This window comes from Arachis hypogaea, chromosome 9, assembly GCF_003086295.3.
Source record: "Arachis hypogaea cultivar Tifrunner chromosome 9, arahy.Tifrunner.gnm2.J5K5, whole genome shotgun sequence".
Taxonomy (NCBI): Eukaryota; Viridiplantae; Streptophyta; class Magnoliopsida; order Fabales; family Fabaceae; genus Arachis; species Arachis hypogaea.
Genome location: NC_092044.1, coordinates 33,059,782 through 33,074,001, shown reverse-complemented (window position 1 = coordinate 33,074,001; position 14,220 = coordinate 33,059,782). Strand labels below are relative to the sequence as shown.

General features: G+C 36.3%; 1 long non-coding RNA gene across 2 annotated transcripts; it reads right to left on the bottom strand.

Annotated features, from left to right (window-relative positions):
• Positions 1–8,740: 8,740 nt before the first annotated feature.
• Positions 8,741–14,220, bottom strand: LOC112710824 (uncharacterized). Of its 2 annotated transcripts, none has more exons than XR_011865651.1 (5): positions 11,715–14,220; positions 10,288–10,440; positions 9,943–10,199; positions 9,462–9,809; positions 8,741–9,385 (listed from the first exon to the last, which is right to left on the bottom strand). It is a non-coding gene; the product is annotated as an uncharacterized lncRNA (long non-coding RNA). The 2 variants fall into 2 exon arrangements; XR_003157047.3 differs by having other exon boundaries at positions 13,141–14,220.

Here is a 14,220-nt window from a genome sequence, read left to right as displayed (position 1 = left end):
TAGCCCTGTGAGCAACGAAGAGCACCATTTTGTCAATGAATCGAGTGTAAAGTAAGTACATGTACCAATTATTGTTGTTTCAGTCTAGGGATACAATATGTACACTAGTATTTAAGCTGTTGTAATGTGGATTTCTTTGGATTGACTGTTGATGATCGGATTTCTATCGGTAAAGAAATTCACAAGAATATAATCGCGTTGTAAGTATAGTTTCTAAACCAACAGAGAATCTTTTCGTACAAAAGTTTGGTTGTCACAAGTAACAAAATCCAATAAATTTATAAACCGAAGTATTCAAACGTCGGGTCATCTTCTCAAGGAATTGCAGGGAAGTTTGATTTATTATGGGTTATGGAAAAAGATATATTTTATTTTGGGTTTTTGAAATAGGAAACAAGTAATGTAAAATAACAAGTCGTTAAAATAATAATTAATAAAGCTCTTGGCAAGATATGAGAATTGGAAGTCCTATCCTAGTTATCCTTATCAACTGTGATGAGAATTGGCTTTTGCTCCCACTTGGTCAACCTCTAACTATGAAGTTAAGTGGATAAATCAATTTGATTCCTCAAGTCCTAGTCTTTCCCTTGGAAAGGCTAGAGTTAGTGGAATCCAAATTAATTAGCAAGGAATTCCAATTTTCAGTCAACACCTCGAGTTTGATAACTCAAGCGTCACCAATTACTTAACCAAAGCCAAAAGGGAAAATTTTAAATTAAATTGAAAAAATCATAAATAGAATAAAGCAATCATAAATCTGAAATACCTCAAACTACGTTTAAACATAAATTCAAATCTAACATGAAAAAGGTTGATAAGCTAAATTGAAAAGATAAATATCAATTAAAGTAATAAAATAAAAGTAGAAAATAAATTAAAGAAACATTGAACCTGTGATGAAGAAGAAATAATCCTAAATCCTAAAACTAAGAGAAATTCTAATTCCTAAAATCTAAGAGAGAGGAGAGAACCTCTCTCTCTAAAAACTACATCTAAATTATCAAAAGTGAATTATGAGTTGTCCCCCTTCATTCCTCCACTTTGCAGCCTTTAATATGTATTTTCTAGGCTTGAAACTGGGCCGAAAATAGCCCAGAAATTGCTGGGGGCGAAATCTGCCACGCAGATTTTTGTCACTGCGATACATCCGCGTGGAGTACGCGTTCGCATTACCTAGATGTACGGCCACTTTGGCAAATTATATACTGGAACCGCATCATTTGGACCTCTCCATCTCAAGTTATGATCGATTTAGTATGAGAGGATCAGGCTGACAGCTTTGCAGTTCCTTCAATTTCTTGTATTCCTTCCACTTTTGCATGATTCCTTTCCATCCTCCAAGCCATTCCTGCCCTGTAAACTCTGAAATCACTTAACACACATATCACGGGATCGAATAGTAATAAGAGAGGATTAAAATTAGTAAATTTAAGTCCAAAGAAACATGTTTTCAATCATAACATAAAATCAGGAAGGAGAATGTAAAGCCTTGCAAATAGTATGAATAAGTGGGTAAAGAGTTGATAAAAACCACTCAATTGAGTACAAGATAAACCATGAAATAGTAGTTTATCAACCTCCCCATACTTAAACATTAGCATGTCCTCATGCTAAGTTCAAGAGAAGCTATAAAGGAGTGAAAAGGAATGGTAGAGAGTATGAAATGCAACCTATCTATATGAATGCAACTACATGCTAAGATTTTTCTACCTACATGGTGAAAAGTAAATAAATATTTCAAGAACAAATATGAACTGGATTTCACTAATTCAAATCACAAAATGAAGTACAAGTAAACTTGCAGAAGAAAATAGCTCATGAAAGCTGGGAACAAAGAATCAAGCATCGAACCTTCACCGGAAGTGTATACACTCTAATCACTCAGGTGTTTAAGGTTTGATCTCTTAATTCTCTACTAACCTTGCTTTCTAAGTCTTGCTTTTCATCTAACAATCAATAAAAATTTAATGCACAAATACACATATCAAGAGGTCTTTTTAAGGGTTGTAATGGGGTTAGGGTCAAGGTAGGATTGTATTTGGCCAAGTGGACTAAAATCTGAATCCTTAATTAACATAAACTTTCCACCTAACTTAGACAATCCATGTAATCATAATACAACATCTAGCTGTCCATTAACCATGTTTTCCACATATTCATGCATCCTGATTTCAAGTACAGTACATATGCATTGCTATCACCATTTACTTTGGGGCATTTTTTCCCCTTTTTATTATTTGCTCTATATTTTTTTCTTTTTTTTCTTTCTCTATTATATTTTTTTCTATTTTTCTTTTCTTTTGTTTTTTTTTCTCAATGCATATGATTAAATTATTGAAGGAATAAACATGTTCTCAGATTCTTTTTCATATTTTCTCAAGAATATACAACACCTAATTCTCAAACCAAATTTTAATCATCCCAACTTCCCCACACTTAATTCATGAGCACTTTTACTAGTCTAAGCTAATCAAGGATTCAAATTAAGGACATTATCATTTTATGCTTAGAGTTAGTGATGTGTTAAAGTAAAGAACAAATGGGTAAAATAGGCTAAAAATTGGTTTGCAAAGGATAGTGAAAGGGTAAGGCCATATAGGTTTGTAAGCTAAGCGAAACAAGACCTCAATCATATAAGTATATGCATACATTGAACAATGGAAATATAGAATCAAGCAAGATATAGATCACAATTTTAGAGAGAACAACACACACCAAAAATAAAATAATGATTGATAAAATGCAACCAATCAAATAGGCTCAAAATCTCACTGATTTTGTGTGTTCGAGCTCTAAACCATGTTCCAATATAATATTTCTTCAAACAATTTTAACAAAAAAAGTTTTTAATTTAAATTATTGAAATACTATAAAAAGTTTCTTGAAAAAGAAAATATTACTTCAACCAAGTAGTAGCTAAATGCACAAAATCAAACAAATATGCAAACAAATATGCAAATGCAACAATTAACAAGGAAATAAAATAAAACATTGGTGTTGAGAAGAAAATAACTAACCCACGGAAGTCGGTATTGACCTCCCCACACTTAAAGATTGCACCGTCCTCAGTGTATGCTGAGATGTGCAAGTGGATGGGTGGCTCCAACTGGTGCTTTTCTCCAAAGAGTGTGCAGATTGACTTGTCGGTCGCCCCATATAGAAGTTCTTCCTTTTCTTTCTCGGTGGCCAGCCTGAAAGAAGAGGAAAAGAAGAAAAGTAACCCAGAAATAAAGATAAGAAAATAAATAAAGTATGGTTGGGTTATTGCCAAATAATAAGGGTCTCAATTACATGGTAGCAACATGCAAGTGAGAAAACAGTAGAAGCACATGGCATACCAATGGTGAAAAAATTGCAACAATAAGAGGAAGAGACAGTAGATAGTGAAAGACAATATAAATTCATGTCAATGCAAAAGAAATACAGGTATCATAAAAGATTGGCATCGACAGATAATTAATATCATCCAACAGTGTAATACAAGTCACTAAGCACCAAAATAGTACCAGAAAAGATACAACAGTGGAATAAGAACATGTAACACCAATGGAAAAAATAATAAATTTAGAAAAGAAAAGAAAAATATGCACAAAATTAAAATGCAATGAATGAAATATACAAATAAATTAAGTAAAATAGAATTGAAGTAAAGAGGGATGAGAAGGTAAAGAGATAAAGTAAGAAAGAAAGAAGAAAGAAGAAAAGATAGAAAAAATTAGGATTAGAGAAGAAAAGATAAGATAATTGGCGCTGATCTGGATAAGTTGTGCAGCGCAGGCGACGCAGACGCGTGAGTGACGCAGTCGCGTGGTGTGCGATAAGGTTAGGTGACGCAGACGTGTGGGTCACGCGATCGCGTGGCCTGATTTGTGCGATTGGCGCAAGTGCAGCCTCGCATTCGCGCAACTTTTTGTTTCAAACTCATTTTGCCAAAAATCTGGGTGACGCGTTCGCCTGGGTGATGCAATCGCGTGAATGGCCATTTTTGAACAACGATGCGGACGCGTGAGGCACGCGTTCGCGTGGTGGGGCTTGTGCTTCTAGCACGAGTCCAGTCCTACTCCATCATAACTCTCTGCCATGCACCCATTTACGTCGATTTTACAGGGCCACGCGTTCGTGTGGGTGACGCAGACGCGTGGGGAAGCTATTTCGCAAACAACACAAATGCGTCAGTGACGCGGTCGCATGGGCATATTTGTGCCTGAGGCACGCCTCCAGCCACACTTTCGCGTGACTTACTGTTCACTTTTCTTTTCTTCCTAATGCACTGGTGACGCAGACGCGTCAGGGACGCTTACGCATCCCATGCATTTTTTTATGCAGTATGCAAAATGCAATGCTAATGCGAATGTTATGAATAATTCCAGGTTCAATGAAATAAAATAAAATAAAATTCAAAAACAAACAAAACTAAATAAAATTATAACTGAAAAAGGAACGATCATACCATGGTGGGTTGTCTCCCACCTAGCACTTTTAGTTAAAGTCCTTAAGTTGGACATTTGGCGAGCTCCTTGTCATGGTGGCTTGTGCTTGAACTCATCCTAAAACTTCCACCAATGCTTGGACTTCCAATAAGCTCTATCAATGCCACGTAAATTCCTCAAGCTTTGATGGAGTTTTTCACAAGCTTTGAGCTCCCAAAATTGATCCTCATATATTCCCGGATCCCAAATCTTGTTTCTACACCCATCTTCAAGTTGATTATCATGATTCCATCCGGGTGGTTCAGCTTTAGAATTCTCACGTAAGCACCCAAACATCTTCCGAGACCCATTCAATCGAGTTCTACACCAACTTTTGCATTTAAACTTTGAGCTTTCAACCATAATAAACCTAGGATTGTGATGCCCACCACTACTTTTGCATTTAAACTGAGCTTTCAACCATAATAAACCTAGGATTGTGTTGCCCACTACTAACCATCTTCCTCTTACTCTTAATGCCACAAAGAGTTCTAAGTTAGCCATCCGTCTCCAGTAGCCATATTTAAGTGGGAAGGTAAAGGTCAAGGATAAGAATTTTACCCACTTGAACGTTGTGTTGGACGGTAATGGCCTTGGGAGAGGTATTTCTAATGAATTTGCAAGCTCCACTCCCTTGTGCTCTTCTCTGACAACTTCCACCTTTTTGCAAGCTTCTTCAATTTCAACCTCTTTCTCTTGGTAGCTTTCGTCCGATTCAATTTCTTCCGCATAGTTCACCAAGGGTATGGGAGGTTGTGCTTCTTCTTCTTTAATCTCCATGTCAAGTCCAATGGGAGAGGATTCAAATGTAGATAAGAATTCATTAATGATTGAATCCATCTCTTGATCATCCCCTTCAAAGTCTTCAACCATGATATGCCTTGGAGGTTGCACACCCTCCTCAACATCAATTGCAAACGTCTTAGAAGGAGGCTCTATGACTTGAGTTTTCCATGGAGATTCTGCGTCTCCTAAGTCTTCAACCACTTCTTCCTCTTCAATGGCAGGTGTAGCTTCTTCCAATTGTTCCAATATAAAATCGTGCTGCTCACTGTCCACCGGAGTTTCTAACTTCTCCTTCATGCCACGTTCTTCAGTAGATTCTCCACATGAAGCCATGGGAGTTCCTTGAATGTCTGAACGTCGGGAAGGTAATTGATTTATCGCTTGATCTAGTTGTCGAAGGGTTGCATGAAGTTTTTCCACTGTTTTCTTGAGACGATCCCTTGATTCTTGTTGCGCTCGGCTATCATAAGTAGGATCATAGTGCTCTTCGATTGATGGATATGGAGATGGTAAATATTGAGGTGGTGGTTCTTGGGAGTAATTGGGTTGGAATTGGGGTGGTTCTATATATGGTTCATATGGCTCATAAGGTGGTTGGTATGGTGGTTGAAGGTTAGTGTCATATGGAGGTGAATGAAGAAAAGGGGCTTGTGAGTATGGTGGTCCAAAGCCATGTTGATAAAGGGGTTCATCGGTATATGGTGGTGGTTGTTGATAATCAAAAAAGCGCTCACTATAGCCATTGCCTTGATATGCATCACAGAATGGTTGTTGATAGTCTATTGGAGGTGGTTGTTGCCATGAGGGTTGATTAAATCCTTGTGCCTCCTCTCATCTTTGTTTGTTTCATCCTTGATGCATGTTCTTCTTATAGCATCCATTCCCTACAACAACATTGGAACCAAACTCATAGCGACAGGGGTGAGAATTCATAGTAGCTAATAAAAATTAAAAAAAAAACAAAAATAAATAAACAAGAAAAAGGAAATATTTACAATAACCAATAATAAGGCACACGTTTGCAATTCCTCGGCAACGGCGCCATTTTGACGATCGAATTTCTATCGGTAAAGAAATTCACAAGAATATAATCGCGTTGTAAGTATAGTTTCTAAACCAACAGAGAATCCTTTCGTACAAAAGTTTGGTTGTCACAAGTAACAAAACCGAATAAATTTATAAACCGATGTATTCAAACGTCGGGTCGTCTTCTCAAGGAATTGCAGGAAAGTATGATTTATTATTGGTTATGGAAAAAGATATATTTTATTTTGGATTTTTGAAATAGGAAACAAGTAATGTAAAATAACAAGTCGTTAAAATAATAACTAATAAAGCTCTTGGCAAGGTATGAGAATTGGAAGTCCTGTCCTAATGATCCTTATCAATTGTGATGAGAATTGGTTTTTGCTCCCACTTGGTCAACCTCGAACTATGAAGTTAAGTGGATAAATCAATTTGATTCCTCAAGTTCTAGTCTTTCCTTTAGAAAGGCTAGAGTTAATGGAATCCAAATTAATTAGCAAGGAATTTCAATTTTTCAGTCAACACCTCAAGTTTGATAACTCAAGCGTCACCAATTACTTAACCAAAGGCAAAAGGAAAAATTCTAAATTAAATTGAAAACATCATAAATAGAATAAAGCAATCATAAATCTAAAATACCTCAAACTACGTTTAAACATAAATTCAAATCTAACATGGAAAGGTTCATAAGATAAATTGAAAAGATAAATATCAATTAAAGTAATAAAATAAAAGTAGAAAATAAATTAAAGGAACATTGAACCTGTGATGAAGAAGAAATAATCCTAAATCCTAAAATTAAGAGAAATCATAATTCCTAAAACCTAAGAGAGATGAGAGAACCTCTCTCTCTAAAAACTGCATCTAAATTATCAAAAGTGAATTATGAGTCGTCCCACTTCATTCCTCCACTTTGCAGCCTTTAATCTGTGTTTTCTGAGCTTGAAACTGGGCCGGAAATAGACCAGAAATTGCTGAGGGCGAAATCTGCCACGCTGATTTTTGTCACTGCGACGTGTCCGCGTAGAGCACGCGTTCGCGTCGCCTAGCTATACGACCACTATCGCAAATTATATATCAAATCGAAACCCCGGACGTTAGCTTTCCAACACAACTGATTCCACATCATTTGGACCTTTATAGCTCAAGTTATGATCGATTTAGTGCTTGAGGGTCAGACTGACAACTTTGCAGTTGCTTCAATTTCTTGTATTCCTTTCACTTTTGCATGCTTCTTTTCCATCCTCCAAGCCATTCCTGCCCTGTAAACTCTGAAATCACTTAACACACATATCACAGCATCGAATGGTAATAAGAGAGGTTTAAAATTAGTAAATTTAAGGCCAAAGAAGCATGTTTTCAATCATAGCACAAAATCAGGAAAGAGAATGTAAAACCATACAAATAGTATGAATAAGTGGGTAAAGAGTTGATAAAAACCACTCAATTGAGCACAAGATAAACCATGAAATAGTGGTTTATCAACTGTTCATCGTTTATTTTAGCAGTGCAGGACATCAAAGCGTTTAGATATGATTGTGTATTCCGGACCCCACGAAAGTGTGAATAATATAGAAAGCGGCGAGGTTGATCATGGAATATCCCAAGATGATGCTGAAGAGTGCAATAGGCTTTCCTCGAGGGGTATTCCATGATCAACCTCGCCACTTTCCATATTATTCACACTTTCGTAAGGTCCGGAATACACAACCATATCTAAACACTTTGATATTTTGCACTCCCCAAATAAAAAGTAGACAGTCAACCTAAAAAAATCTACATTACAATAAATACTAGTATACATATTGTATCCCTTGATTGAAACAACAATAATTGGTACATGTACTTACTTTACACTCGATTCATTGACAACATGGTGCTCTTCGTTGCTCACGGGGCTAGGTGCTCCACAATCAGCAACAAATTCTTCTTGAAGCTCATGATTACACACATTATGTACTTTATCTCAATATAATATAACAAAAACAGAGTTACTTAAACACATCTAAATTTACAAAATGGCATACAAATAATTGTTGAAACACATCCAAATTGATACAAATAACATTTATTCATTTCAATACTATTATACATATCGTATAGGTAAATTATAGCAGCAATAATTAGTAAATGTGCTTACTTTTCAATACTAGCATTGACATCATGGTTTTTTTTTTGTTGTTCACGGGACTAGGTACTCCACAATCAGCAACAACTTCTTCTTGCAGCTCATGTCTATACATACTAAGTCATTTAACTCATTGTAATATAATAGAAAAGGACTTACTTAAACACATCTAAAATTACACAACGTTACACAATTAATTGTTGAAACACATCAAAAATGATACAAATAAGACATTCATTCCAGTATTAGTGTACATATCGTATAGGTAAATTGTAACATAAGTAATTAGTAAATGCACTTACTTTTTAATGCTAGCATCGACAACTTCTTGGATATCAAGACTATAGACACGAAGTCATTCAATTATTATATAATATAATGAATAATTACACTCATACAAATCTAGCCACAGAAGAAAGGAATATAAAATTAATTATAAAGTAAAATGTCATTTAAACTTGCTTTTCCTGACAGTTTTTTGTGCCATTCAAAACTCAATCTCGAGATAAGGGAACATTAATTTTATCAGACGATGTTGAGCTTGGGTTCTCTTTATGACATAATTCTTTATTGCTAATGTCAATCTCGGTGAAAATTTGTTCGTCATCTGACACGGTAACAATTTTTTTTGGCCTTTTTCTTGTTCGCTCTTTAGTCCGAGGTCTAACTTGTGCGCCCCGTCGCTTATCATGTGTTCTCTTTTGTGGTTCTTCGATGTTGCCCTTTTCCCTCTTGGATTTTCGTAACTCATCAATCTTCCGAATTAGACCTTATTAACACTATTAATTAATTCTCAAGCATAGGTCCATAGTAAAAAAACCAAATACATGTACGTATGTATCTATACCGATTCCCGAACTTTTTCTTCCTTTAGTACTTCTCTAAGCTCAGCAACAATCCATTTCTTAGTCCATGGTTCAATGCCACCAGAATATCCCCTAAGGTCTCCGTATTTGTTCGTATGCAAATAAAGTATCTACACAAAAACACATGAGCAAATTAGCACTACCGTTCAAGTGAATCTAGGTATAACAAGTGTTGGCTTAACTTACCAAGAGAGCAAACATGTATCCATCAATAGTCCTTATGACATCTTCCTTATATTTCCTTAAGCCCTCCTTAACACAGTCATAGATGTGTCTACCCCAAAAAAATCTCATTGGGTTACGCACATTTATCACGCCCGGGATGAATGAAGTGGTAATATACTTATTACTAGAAGCATACAGAAAGGCCTTCATGACAAACATTATGAAATAGCGCCGGAACTCCTCCTTTTCTACTTCTGTTGTAACCGAGCATCTAATAACATGGGTCTTAACCTCTTTTTGGGTTCTGCCTTCCAAAGGTCTCTATGAGGTGACGATGCTTCTTCGGATCTAATTTCGAGAAGCTATCACCTATAAAACGGAAACCACAGGGTTGAGAGAAGTATTACTACATCCAAAAAATACTAACTAGCACTAGACTTACTAGGCACCATAGAAGAGAACATATATGCACTTTACATTAAATATATATTTTACGTATTACCCTTTGCAGGGAGTCCCAATGCTTGACTTATCACTCGTGCATTCACCTCCGGTCTCAACTTCCAAATGCATTCGATCCTTGTTATATGACCGTGCTAGGGCGACAATCAAATCTTGGTTCATCGACCACTTAGGGATGTGCCTCAAGCATCCAAAACCCAGTTTTTCAACTTCTTGGTATTTGATCGGATATTTATCTTTTAGATGTTCCATCATATCCGCAATAGCAGTTGGAGAGGAGCGGGTATCAAGCGTTTTCTAAAAAGTTGAGCCACTTGTTAGTATGTGTCAAATTGTGTACTTCACTTGCTATTCTCGAAAATTTCTAAAGTGAGAAAGAAACTACCTTTTTAGGATCCTCTGGTTTATTCGGCCTTCCAACTTTCTTTTTGATATTGTTAACATTAGATTCATCAAGTCTGCCATCGGAAGCCTTACTAGCTGCTGATTTCCTTTCTTTGGACCAGCTGAAGTATGTTTTTTAACTGGCATTATGATTCTACATTGCAAATTGTTCATATCATAAGGTTAAACATAAAGTTCTCACCGAAAACACTTGTAGAATTGAGGTAACAAAATAAACACATCCCGAATCATAATAATCCACGCTAATTACTTCATTAACATATCCGAAACTCATATACCTATGATAAGATTATAAATCCAAATTTATAAGATTAAACATCCTAAATTTATACCTATTACATAACCAAAATTGATAATAGTACACATCCAAAATTATAAGTTTAGACAACACAAATCACCAAATAACTGATATCTAAAGAAAACACGACTTGCATATATGAAGTTAGTAATCACTAGAACTCTCGGTCATCATCAAAATATTTGAAAGAATAATGCCTCAATGAATGAGCATTTCATTACTTGATATTCTAATTCAAAACTACTCAAATTTTATAGGAAGAAAATGATTAGCGGTATAGTACGTAAATTAATAAATAATCGATGATAAGTTGATTAATTGCTCTTTGGCTAAAGATTGAAATTTTGAGGGTAAAATCCACAACCAAAAAATTACCAATCAAAACAAATACATCCCCAACACAAATTGCATATAGAACATAGAGCTTGAATAATAAATAATTTATTTATAATTCTGACCGAGCAGAAGATCAAGTACACACAAACTAGGAACAAAACAAATCTAGTCATAAAAGAAAAAACTAATCACACTTACAATCTCATTAAACATTAAGTGAACTATGGATGAGGATGGTGAAAACTAATCTTCAAACTTTTAGGTTATACTGGTAGGTTCCTCTGCACTATTTCTTTTGGCAAAAGATAATAAATCATGTTCAAACTAATTCATGTATTTAGGATTTTTAAAATTCCGTTCATAAGCCACTCAGCTCATAGTTTGATACAGGCATATTCATAAATATGTCCACTATAATTATGCTCAAATATGTTCAATTTTATTACACCCTTTAAATACATCCACTTATTAATTTAAACTTCGACATAATTTCTAACTCTATTGCCCAGTAATAGTTATATTGATGTAATGTAAAGCAGCAAGCATGAACTTACCCACAAATAGTGATTACTGCAAGCTAACCAACACAAAAGTATCGATTCAAAAATGTAAAAATTTCCAAAATACAGAAATTGCACATGAAAAAATAATTTCACATTACAATATATATGAAAATCTCCTCACGCCATTTTATTCGAATTTTATTTTTAAAAAAAATCAAAACATTATATAGAATAATACAAAAATTAGTGGTGTAAGAGACCCATCCAAACCTTAGGTAAGCTATCAGTGTGGTTGATGTGGACAAACAGCGGCGACGAAGATGAGGTTGGAAGGAGAGGAATGCGACGTTGTGGATGAGCGTCGTGGTGGAGGAAGGGGTGGCACGGACGAACGGCGGCAGGGGTGACTTCTCTGGTTTTTTAATGTGCGCCACTGAGTTGCCGTTGTGAGCCTTTGGGTTTTGGATTTAGGGCGTCGAAGATGAGGGTCGAGAAGGACGGTGGCGTTGACGCGCCTCTGGGTTTTGGATGTGGGGCGCGGCGTTGACAATGAAGACCGAGGAGTACTGTGTTGCAGACGAACGGTAGCAGGGGATGAATTCTCTGTCTTCAGAGTGCGCCGCTAAATTGCCGTTGTGAGGATCTGGGTTTTGTGTCTTCAGAGTGTGCCGCTGAATTGCCGTTGTAAGGCTCTGGGTTTTGTGTTGTGAGCCTCTGGATTTTGGATGTGGGGTTTTGTGACTTCTTTGCTTTCATGAGGGTTTTGAATGGGCTTAGTTAATAATTAAATAGTTAAAGCTTGTTTTAGAATTTTAAAATTTAAATTTTAAATTTTAAATAATTTGAATTTTATATGTGTATTTAAATCATAATATATTAATAATTAAATATATTAAATCTGAAATAGAAATTTATGATTTAAATTTTAAATTTTAGTTTGATTTAATTGTATTTTAAATATGGATTTAATTTTTAAAAGACACTAAATCTATTCACAATTTTTAGATGTATTTATTTTATTTTTTTAAAATTATTGTAATAAAAGGCTTAATATTGTACCATTTTTAAAGGATACCGAGTTGAATTGTTAGTCGTCCTATCTATATATCTAAAAAGGTTTTAAAAAATTTGGGATGAGAACAAAACCTCTCAAATTTGGTATAGTTATGCTAGAGATCCTAAACTTTGATTCAAATCAAGTTTCACTGCATTTGAATTAGAATTTGACTTTATATAGTTTTTAAAGTTCTGCCACTGTTCTAATAAATTTTGAGAAAACAGCATGCAGCAGAGTTCTTATAAAAATTTGGACATAATCTCCCCTTCAAAATGGACTTAACCACCAAGTTCTTAAATTTCAACCATTCACCAATCCCCCATCACCAACTTTTTAAAACACATGATTCTTGATACTCAATTTATCACAATTCCGTTTAACAACTAGTACCACATCATCAATCAAAAGAAATCATAATTTCCATCAAACTTTCATTAAACCACTACCACAACGACACCAACTCAAAAAAATTAACATAATCAAGAATTCCAGCAACCAATCATTTCAAATAATCAGAAAACTAATCACAGTTCATAACCACAAACAATCCAACTTCATCAATTTGTCTCACAAAGCAACCATAATCTATTTGCAATTACTCATTTAATTTTATTAGCATTCATAATTTAAAACCTTTACTTTTAAAAACAAATCCCCAACCACAATTTGTCGAACCCACAGAAATTATCAAGCGTGACCCTCTTCGTCCTAATCTGCGGCAGCAGCTCCACCAGGACCGTGTGGCAGCGACAGCAACAATCACAACATCAAGCAAAAACAACGAATTCAAATTATGCAGGAACCAAAGGAGAAAACAGTTCTAGAAATCCAAAACAGAGCAGAACTAAAATTGAATCAAAACAGGAACAAGAGAGATTAATTGTTGATAGAATATAAAGATAAAGCTAGAGTAGAATCAGAAAAAAGGGTTAGACCAGGATACGGGCAAAAACGGTCCAGTTCCTGCGACGGCAACAGCTCCAGCAGCAAGGACGACGGCTTGGTTCAGGTTCACCTAAACGGCGACGGCGACGACCATGGTAGCGGCGGCTCTGTCAGACTGCAGAAACCAAAAGCAGAGGCAGAACTGGCAAGCCTCCGCCTCCGGTCCTCCAGCATTGATGTCCGACGAGCAGAATGGCGACAGATAGCTCCAGCGGTGACGCAGCAGCTCGATGACAGCATACCAGCTCCTCCTTCCTCCGTCGCGACCGTTTTATCCACCCATCTCCCCTATTCTCCCTCCCGTTCGCGTTCCCCTTCTCTTCATCGCACTCCTCTCCATGGCGGATTCAACGGTAACAACAGCAAACCCTAGTGGCGACGGTGGTGATCTTAACGGCGATGGTAATAGAACGAAGCCTTCTTCCTCCTCTCCGTCGGCACTTCCTTGCTTCCCACATGCAAGCTCTGCGATTCTCCTCTCTCCCATTCCCCTCTAACAGCAATGGCGACAATGGCTCCTAGCCCCACCGGTGCCGTCCTTCCCCCTTCTCCCTCTCCTTCGGTGTCGTTCTCCCTCAATTTCTCGTTTTTCCCCTTTTCTATTCTACTGATTCCTGCGTCTCTCTCTCTCTGTCCCTCTCTGCTTCTGTCTTTGTTAACAAAATGAATAAATGATTGTGAGGAAGAGTGAGTGTAATTTATGCGTGAGTGAGTGGTGGAGTGAGTGATGCGTGTGTACTGTGTAGAGAAGAGAGTAACGTGTATTTTCACTAT